This window comes from Anarrhichthys ocellatus, unplaced genomic scaffold (genome assembly GCF_004355925.1).
Source record: "Anarrhichthys ocellatus isolate YVR2014 unplaced genomic scaffold, GSC_Weel_1.0 scaffold7, whole genome shotgun sequence".
Lineage (NCBI taxonomy): Eukaryota > Metazoa > Chordata > Actinopteri > Perciformes > Anarhichadidae > Anarrhichthys > Anarrhichthys ocellatus.
This window is the reverse complement of record NW_022280037.1, coordinates 2,326,222-2,336,585: the sequence shown is the minus strand read 5'-3', so window position 1 is coordinate 2,336,585 and position 10,364 is coordinate 2,326,222. Positions and strand designations below refer to the sequence as shown.

General features: G+C 43.0%; 1 protein-coding gene across 13 annotated transcripts in view; it reads right to left on the bottom strand.

Annotated features, from left to right (window-relative positions):
• The window catches only part of LOC116383692 (ryanodine receptor 3), a 93,045-nt gene that overhangs the window by 82,018 nt on the left and 663 nt on the right, over positions 1-10,364 (bottom strand). The gene's annotated exons all lie outside the window — the stretch shown is intronic.

Here is a 10,364-nt window from a genome sequence, read left to right as displayed (position 1 = left end):
TGTGTGTGTGTGTGTGTGTGTGTGTGTGTGTGTGTGTGTGTGTGTGTGTGTGTAACAATCATCTTGTGCATATTGCCTAATCACTGTCGACAATCTAATTACACCATCACCATACACCATCGCCATACAGCTGTGAACAGCAGCAACCATATGGACAGAGGCAATCCATCGCAGAGGTTGGACGGGTATGGCGATCACTGTGAGCCAAATAGCTCAGGGAGAAAAATGTCTCCGTCTTAAATGGCACAGAATGTTTGCAGCTGCTGTTAGCTTTGCAATGTAGGTGTATATTACAGCAAAGACATCAAAATAAAAATGACAGTAGTAGCCCATTCAAAATGAGGCCTGCTACAGGTCATGTGAGGAGAAAGTTTATAAAACAAGAGTTATTAAGTGAGGCCCCGCAGGCGGATCAAACCCCTCCCAGGTCTGGCGGTATTCAGCCTGTCTGCATGCTTCAGGAGCAGAGGAGCAGAGGAGGGAAGCCGTAAAGTGTTTCATTGCACCTTGCAGCATCGCTTCTCTCCCCCGGCGGTGGCTTTAATGTGAAAGGCTAAGTAAGCATTTTCATCACTTCCTCGCTGTAGGCTTCCACTGTCCATCCATACTATTGAACAAAGAAGGAAAAACTTGACAATGGAACAGGTAATGTTTTAAAATGCGTTGACATGAGCCAATGAAGATTTGGCTGGTATTGCATGTTTCCCCTGACTACACGATGGCATTGGAGATGCTCAGGGGCAATATGTGACGGTGTGCCACAGCCGAGGCTCGCACCGGGGGAACAAATTGAACAAACAACTTCTCACTTCCTCTCCACAAAGTAGCCTCAGTTACCGAGGGACTTGAGACTCTGTGGCAGAACACAGAGAAGGGAAAACAGGCTATTTCTACTTTCTGACAAGCGGCGTGTTGCATTTTTAGAGGAAGAGCCTTCTTGGAGGTCCAAAGGGAGAGCAGCACTAACAGGTGGATTTGTACCCATGCTGCGTCCAGGAAGCAAAGCCTGACTTACACTTCAACCGCTAGAAAGAGGCTGAAGTGGTGTGCAGGTAGAAACACCTTCCTTTCAGGTCCAGAAAGTGGAAGTAGGACTAGCCTACTGTTTATGTGACCTAGAATAACAAAGGGAGCAGAGATTGCAGGTGGTTCAGCAGTGCCACAGCCTGTGCACAAGGAAAGGATGTCATGGCATGTACAGTATATCAAACAACCAAAGTCCAATGTCTACAATGTCTGTTTGCCAATGTTTTGAAGAAATAGACAATTTTGGGAAATTGATTATTGCTTTTAACTAGACCCCCAAACCAGCTGAAAACCAAAGTATATTGCGCGGTTCTATATTCTAACTAGATCAAGTGTTAGAAAAGTGTTTTAGCCTGTTCTGTGGAGACCTGGACAGTGTAACAGTATTACATGTATTCCCTATATATGCAATAACAGTGATCGCAGTGTCAGCTTCTCTGGGATAAAAATACCCATTGTCCTTTATTAAGGCCTGACCTGACTAAAACTCTTCAGAGCACTCGTCCACATGCTTGCACAGAGGAGAGCTGGGATTGAACTACAGCCGAGACACCGCTGCGTCAAACTCTATTTGTTCAGGGACTGGTGATGATGCTCAGGTGAAGAGTTCTGGTGTCAGCACAGCTGAGTCACACAAAGGAAGGAGGATAGAAAGAGAAAGTGCTGAAATAGTTTGACTTGATGACAATTGCCAAATTTAGGGACATATCATCACCCCGAGCGACATGTCAGGAAAAGGCAGGTGGAAAAACAAGACATCTCTCCTCAAGACAATTTTTACTGCATCAAATATCAACCTGCAGCACTCATTCGTTATACAATTCAGGAGGAGGCCATTAGGAGCTTGGTGAGGTAGTTTTTAAGTGTCAGCTCCTCAGCTATACGGCCACAGAAACACTTCTTTAAGTTGGGAGGCAGTGCTACCGGGGGCAGAGAAAAGAAAAAAAGAGCAACGCTGCAGAGATACTCAGCTCAGAGGGGGAATTTAAAAAAAAAAAAAAAAAGTAAAAAGCTCGACTATCTCTATGCGTTCCTTCACCTGCAGGGCTCGACAAAGACCTAAGCATCAAGAACAGCAACAGTGGCATGTTATGTCGGGCACTGATGACGGTAGCATGGGTTAAATATGTGCTGGCATGCACGTGTGTTCATGAATCTTCAACCGTGCTCACTGGCAAGGCAGCACGGTGCATTTCTTTATAAACACACATAGCTAAATATGATAATAAACAAGAGAATCATATCGTCTTGCCTGGTGCAACACAGAGGTTGTTAAAGACATGTGAATATTTTATGAGGTGGGAAACACCACAATTGTCAATATCTGATGAAAAGGCTGAGATATTTTGCTATTTCTACAATGTTTTGATGCTACACTGGTTACAAAAAGTAAGCCCAACAGCGGGCCATCTCTTCATCCTTCTAATAGTTTAGCTTGCAGCAGCTGTGACGGCTGAGGAGGTTAAGAAAAGGCTAAGCTAAACTATTGGAAACAGTTTGTCGCCATCTCTGAAATGCCAATATTGTAGCTCTCTGTAGCCTAGAACCAGTTTATCGTCTTTAGCCTGTGCTATAGCAACTCTGCCACCCAACAGCACAGCAAGATGACATTTTCAAAGTGTAACTTTAGCCCACTTCTCGGAGGTGACTTGTAGCCTCCAGCTAGCACAATGCAAGTCAAAAAGACGCTTCACTAAAATGCACCGGTGACACTGGGATTACCTTTCCCACAGCATAACAATTTGGGAGTTCATTTTCAGAAGACGGTCATGGTTTGCTTAAAAATTCAAGCAAACTCAACTCAACACTTAACTTTCTCCTACAAAGTGGGCCTCAACGGCAGCAGATTGCAGCACTAAACGCTCCTCTAAATGCTCCATTAGGGGCACAGTGGGGACACAGAACATTGGACATAATTACGGCAGATACCAGAGCTGCTTTATGTGGGAGGATGATGATTCACAAGCACGGCTAGAAGTAGTGAGCGTTTTAAGGATTTTTATCCATGGTGAAAAAAAAATCTGAAACACTGACACTGTTTCCGTGGTAACAGGGCTGTCGGTTGCACAGGTGGGGAAATCCTACAACGTTTCAGTTGAACAGCGTTCGCTGTCACTTAAAAGGTACGTTCACAGGAAGTGAACTAATAGAGACGGTACTTCCTCTTGGTTTGGTTAAAACTATGTAAGCCCCTAATGATTCTTACACGCACATAACCATTGAACCATCTCCAGATGTCCGTCCCATTTGAGCCTGTCCACACAAATAATCAGAATACATTTTCACAGGAAGCTGAACACTACTTTATCTACAGATTTAAATCTTCTTTTAAAAAGTGCAGAATGTATTAAATGAGCCAAGCTTTTCTTGCCATCCCTGCAGCTAATTAGAATCGAGGAGGTGAGTCCTTAAATTGTTTTGGGTAAGCACCACATCAACATAGTTGGTGCAGCATATCCCACTGTGTAGCTACTCATTTAATGATTGAGAAATATACATATAAAATATATATAACCTGAGAAACACTCACTCATAGATGCAAGCCTACCTTGATTAGGAAGAACCACTAGAAGCAAAGCCTTCCTACGTGTAGCATCTGTGTTTTCTTCTTGCAACATTCATATTCATAATGAACCGAAGGAATTGTCCCGACATTTTGGGGAATGGGCTTATTTGCATTCATGCTGAGAGTTTGGATGTGAAGAGGGAAAGGTGAGAAAGAAACACACCAGTAAAAACTGGTGAAGGACACATATGTTCTACTACCAGTGACTCATGGATACCCACAACCTTTTGGAGTGCAGCATATTCAGAAATGCCGCCTTGTATGTGTGAGCCAACATTAACTGCCAAGAAGCAATGGCAAAGTGAAGCAGAGATGAAGAGATGGCCCTGCTAGCTATGGAGGAGGCAACAGCTAACAACAGACTAACAGTAGCTGCTGGTGGTGGAGGCTATGTGGAAAGTGCACACATGGTATTTTTGGGGTAGAATTTTTAAAAAAGATGGCAAGAGGTGAAAGCAAATGGAGAACAGCACCAAAGCTTTGAACCACACAGCCGTAGTGCTAATGTACTGCAGGATACATGGAGCTAATTGGCTAACACGGAAAGTAGGTGTGTAGATATGGTGCTCAACACGTCTTTCAAACCAGTAATCGGTGTAATGTGACGTTACACAGAGCAAAACAACTCGCTCGTACATCCTCCATTGGCAAAGGAACAGGAGTGCAACAATGTTATGTGTGCATGTTCCCTGCATGCTGTCAGTGGACCCTGCAGGATTAATTACACTGCATTGTTGTTGGTCCAAAGCCGCCAACCGCGGATATCAGGAGGTGGCCGGAGCACAAAAGACGTTTCTGAGAACCAAAAGGGCTGTGACTCATCGACATCAGCGCTCTTTGTAAACATAAGTAAGAAAAATCATGACACCTCTGAATAAAGTGGACTGTGCCAGGGATTGGTCTTGGTACTGTGGAGAATTTCAGTATTAAATGCATTATTAGTAGGATTTAATAACACCCCTAGTGGTGAGTAGAAGTGTTACAATAATAAATATGTTAGTCACAATATGTTTCCATATGGAATGTATTATAGGTTTACAATATTCTTACTTATAGAGGATATTATATGTTACAGTATATTAACTCATTGAATGTATTAAATCATAGAAGTATAGTCACTGTAGGTATTAAAACACTAAGAATAGTTTTGAGGCTCAGATAGGGATTCTGAGTGAGGTGTCAGACATGCAGCAGCAAATGGAGGCGACCTCATCGATGGAGGATGGGGCCAGTGGGACGGTCAAATGCCAAGCTGACCAGCAGGACAGAGAGGAGGAGTCCAAGATGTTTTGCTAAGGGATCGATAATGGGAGGGGACAGAATTCAAATGAAGCCAATCACTAATCGCCACGGAGGGTCATTCACACGTTTTATGACAGTATCGGACACTTTCCGACTCTCAGGGGATACAAAAGACAATGTTTTAGGGAGTTTACCTCAGATCACTGCAGCTCTCATTTTCAGCTAACTGGCCGCACCGGACTGTGAGGAGATGCGTGTATGTGGTCTCTGCTTTCGAGAACATTACTATTGATAGTTAATTCAGTTTGTAAGTGAACTTTGTGTAGTACATTAAATATTGTTTTAATTTGAACCGGATCTAGCTCATTCTTCTGATGCGCGTGCGCAGTAAGAAGCTCGCAGCAGAAGAGTACCTGCGGCCTGCAGGCTTCTTCATCCTTTGTTCTAACCTTAACAGTACAATAGCTATTGTGTCCCTGGTGTGAATAGAAATTAAACGTGTTACACACAAAGGGGTTATTTATTTTAATGTAATAGGGAACATATTTTGTCAACATATTTTACTTGTCAGGAAGCAAATGCTACCATGGAATCATTAAACTTTCACGGAAGTTTGTTCGGCATAGATTTGCACATGATTTTGAAACAACTTTTTACAGGCAGACATGAACCGTTAATATGACTCACAGTAAATCTGTTTTCATTTAGGTTTTAACTAGATACATACACTACTGGGAGGGATTCAAAGGTGGCTTGACACTAATCATCACTAAAGATTTGCACCGCAGAGGTTTAACGGTTGAATGGCCAGTGTTTAATATCTTTTAATAATTAAACAATTTTGATGCTGGCAGCATGAAAAATCTGTAAGCGTATTGATGTCATCAACGAGGACACTTTGTATATGTTTAAGTGTTCCCATGTACAAAAAAATAAATGAGAGAAGTTAAGTATTAGTCAGTATGGTCATATCAAGGCTTGCCACCCTCTGATTCTATAGCTGCAAACATAAATGGCAGACATCTTGGAGGCCTACAACCAAAAAAGAAAAGAACAGCAGGGTCTTCTTTGGGAAGAAGCTTCCTACACTGCCTATTAAATATTCATGCTCTGAAACACCAGATCAATCAAGCCTGCTTACTGCATGCCACTGACATTACTGAGGAAATTTCTTCATTTGGTGGCACGATCAATAGCTCATTACAGCAGCTTTACGCTGGCTGGTCTCTGGGCAGGCCCGCTGGCTTAATTCCCTCTACATCACAGGCCTATCTTATCTGTCCATCTCCATCACGCAGCACAGAGACTCAGCCTGCTGCTGAATAACACTCCCGCACACTAAACCTCACACCAACTTTACTTTTCTGCAAGTTGAGTTGTTGAAGGAGTCTCAGGTTATGTTATGGGAGATATAAAGGAAATCAATAGTGCAATATAGAAGTATATGTGCAGTGCACAAAAAGAGTATGTACTTGATTAATACCCTGCTTGCCTTATACATGATATAACTTTGCATTCAGAGAAGTCTTAAATGCAACTTGCCCAGGAAAAGAAACATTCTAGATCAATTATATTTCACACTTGCACAAGACGGGTACGTCAAAAATGAATAAATGATATACCAGTAACAGCTGGTAAAAACATATGGCAAAAACACCAGACGAGACAATATTCCCGGTGACAATTTGCAAGTAAAGATCTTTTTGGAGGTTTCATGATATCATTTCTTCACAAAGTTATTTTTGAGTGAATCTTTGCCCTCAAATCTGCACCAGTCTGCTCAGAAAGCCTTTCGGTTCCTCATGAAACTGAGCTATTACTTTTTTAATTCAACCATGAAATAACAGCAGACCTCATCATAATAACATTAAAGCTCCCCTCCTTAGTGTCAAGTAGAATGTGATGATGTGCTGAACTGAATTCCCATCAGTGGGAATCATTTCATGGTGATCTCTAATAATTATACACAGGGCGAGTGATAGAGGAGCCAAATATGGAGCGAGTCAGGCGTACTTGTAGCGCTATAATCATGCAACAACAAGTTTCAACTTGAAAACATTTTTAAGGATTGTGATTAAAAGGTCGGTAATAACCTGGAAACGTGTTCTTTACAGTCTCTGCTTAAGTGATGTGGTCGAACAGTATACAGTTTTATAGTAAGGAAGTATATATATTTGTCTGCACACATAAATACACAGATTCAAATAGTAGCACATGCATACACATAACATGCAAAGACATAATAGATTACTGTGGATATGAGAAGCACATGAGCCACAGGGAGATGAGAGATAAAAGTGAAAAGTAAAAATATGTTCAAAGGGAAAGAAGAGCAAAAAAGAGCAACAGCAACACAATAACAGCAAAGAGATGCCCAGCAGTCTGTTCACAGAGTCACAAGTGGGTGAGGAGCCAAAAAGCTCTTGCACTGGTGTCACAGGCATGTTGCAAAACCAAAATGAACCCTTTACTGCTTTACGGTCTTGTGCATTTCCTCTGGTGTGATTCATGTTTGGGTCTGGCTCGTTGCATTACTTGTGTGCTGCCTCATTGACAGTCATCAGCTGGATGCAGAGTGAGACCAGTGCCTTCACATAAACAAGCCAAACGCTGCCACAGTGCATTAGTCACAGCCCTAGTCTGGCCTTTTCAAAGTCCCCACTCCCACTCGAACTGCGAATAGATCCCCAGAATCTGATATTCGCCTAGCAGGGTTCCTCACAACAGAGAAGCTGCGAGCGTGTGCCCGTGCATTGATGGTCTTACCGCACGCTGTACCGTGGCTTTACTAATAAGTGGCGTCTGTCAAGATGGTTTTACGGATTAAAACTAAAAAAAACTCTTCTCTCCGCCTGCTCAAATGACACAATGCACAGTAGGCAAGCAGCTCATTTAGAAAAACTACTAATGAGCAGCCTGAACTACTCTAACCATTAGCTGATATTTTATTCACTATACTGCTTATTACAAAGGCAGTGCTGCTGGAGCTTGTATCCATATCCAGTTTCCAAACAGGACGAATAAAGTTCCTGTAGAATATGCAGCCTTATTAAAGTGTGGCGGCGGCCCCCTTTGCCCCCTCTCATATTAAACAGCAGTTTGGGGGAAGCATTTCTCTGACTCTCCTGGCTCATAATCAGCACAGTTCCTCTTCCTGTACCATCAAATTACCCACAGCTGAGATACCCTCACTCTTTCTCTCTCCTCCCACTGAGTTGACTTTATAGGCAGCGGTCCGACAGGGGTACTTTCTGCTGCCACTCCAGGGAAATTACTTTGTGCTGTTGGAGAAAAGGCAGTTTGTGAACTGCTTTATCAAGCTCCTTGACTCCAATAACAAGCAACGTTCGGATGCCGGCAAGAAATGTACAGCTTTCACACCGACACAGACGGTTCGCCACTTAGTGCCACCTATGAAAAAGAAAGTGTAGACTGTGTCTGCAGGATGTTTGTGAATAGGCATATGTGCAGCCAGTCGAGCACTTGTTTCAGCACTATGGATAATTGTACGTCTCTGTACAGTCTGTGTGTGTGTCTGTTCCTCTACACTGAGTACTTCAGATGTGCCTTGCTGGGACTGATGAATAATTTCTGCACTGTGCTCTGCTGTGGCACGTCTGGTGCAGCCTGACTGCACCAGACAGCTACAGCTCCGTATTTGCATTCAACACACACACACACACACACACACACACGAACACCAAGCTTGCTCACTGCGCCTCCATCACAACACCATCCAGCCTGTCAGCTGCTTCCCTGTGCAGACGGACGGATGCAACAAGCTGCCGCTAAGCCCTTTTTAAAGCAACAGCAGTTTCCTTTAGTCAATGTCGTCGGAATTCTTCTCCCCAGGTTACATCTGGAGAAAAAATGCTCCCTGTGAATCCAACAAATGGAAACCAGAACAGCCAAGCAAGGAAAGAACAGTCAAATCCACAACTCTCATGAAGCTTGTTCACAAAAAGAAAATCCTGATTGTGAATTGGTGGCATTTAAGTTCCAGCCCAGAGATGAGGAGTGGTGCTGAAATGTCAGCTCTTTTTTGGAGTGGCAGGCATGCTGATGTGGTGACCTCTATGTGCTGTGGTTTAAAGGTTGGGGGACAAATAAGGAGGAGGTAGCAGCTTTTTCTGAGTGAAAATAAACATTTTAAAGATCAATGTTAGTCCTGGGGATAGGTACGCCTTTCAGTGCCCAAACACTGCCTTAGTCGACAGTCCATCTCTTACTGCTGTTCTGATACCTAAAGGTAGAGTTATGGTTCTGCATTGTGTCTGCTTACATGGTACTGTTATTTGTTGGGTAAAATAGGGTTCATTATTAGGAGATGACAAACACATTGCCTTGTAAAATACGTTTGGAAATTTCAACAAAAAATAGCCAGGTTACAATCATTTGCATTACAAACCAGAACATGCCTGCTCCGTTTACCTCAAAGTACAGCAGGTTGCGCATCTGTGAGCAGCTTAATAAAAAGGGAAACCACAAACAGCAGAGCCAGCAATATGTGCAACCAAACACCTCCTACTGTCTCAGGGTCTTTCTGGAAGACCTCCAGCGTTCTGCTCCTTCATCCGTCCTAGACAAGTGTGACATGATATGCCTCTCAATGCATTTCACCATAGATGAGCAGATTATGTCAGTGTCTATCTTTGTCAACAGTGGAAAGTGTTCCTCTCTGAACAACCAATGCCAGACATTGTCCAATCTTCCACATGCATTTTCAGCTGAAGAAATACATAATAAAAAAGGCAAATATGTTTTATTGTAGTATAATACAAGAGCCAAGAAGAGCTGTTTAATAATTAATTACAGCTTCTTTTTATGACCATATAATACAGTCTGTCTATACTGGCTTTATTTCCATAAGTAAGACAGCATTAGAAACCTGGCTCTGATGCAGCAATGCTGTATTTATTACAACATGTTGTCCTCGGTTCATTTACATAGACCTTTGCTGCTGCAGGAACCCTGAGGTGACTGTCTGTACAGGCAGTAACACTGGCCGGCTACCACGTTTGAATATATTATAATACAGCATGTGCACTGGTTCAGAGCTCCATTCATCCTGGACGATATTTAAGTGATTCCTGAAGAACAAACCATTTAATTCTGTGAGTTAATTAATGGCTTATTAAGTTAAATCACAGTGGCCGTGCTACTGGCAACCTGTCAAAGGGAAGAGACTGTGACTACGACGGTGCAGCAAGGTGCAGCAAGGTGCATGATGTAAGTTTTCCATGGGACGCACAGTGCTGTCAACTTCTTGAGACAGATACTGCAGAAAAGACAATAGCTGTCAGTGAGCGATGCGCAAAACAACAGCGCACTCCCGCCGCCTCTTAACATCTGCAAGAAGGCAGAGGGTTATCAAAGGCTGTAGGATGCAATGAGGTGTGGGAGGAAAGCCAAGTGACCGGCGATCGACAGGAATAATCAAACACGCAAGGTACCGTGAAAAAAAAGAAGAAGAGAAACACGCATATCCACAGTCGCCGGGGCAGCGCTTCAAGTACAAGGAAAGCGAATA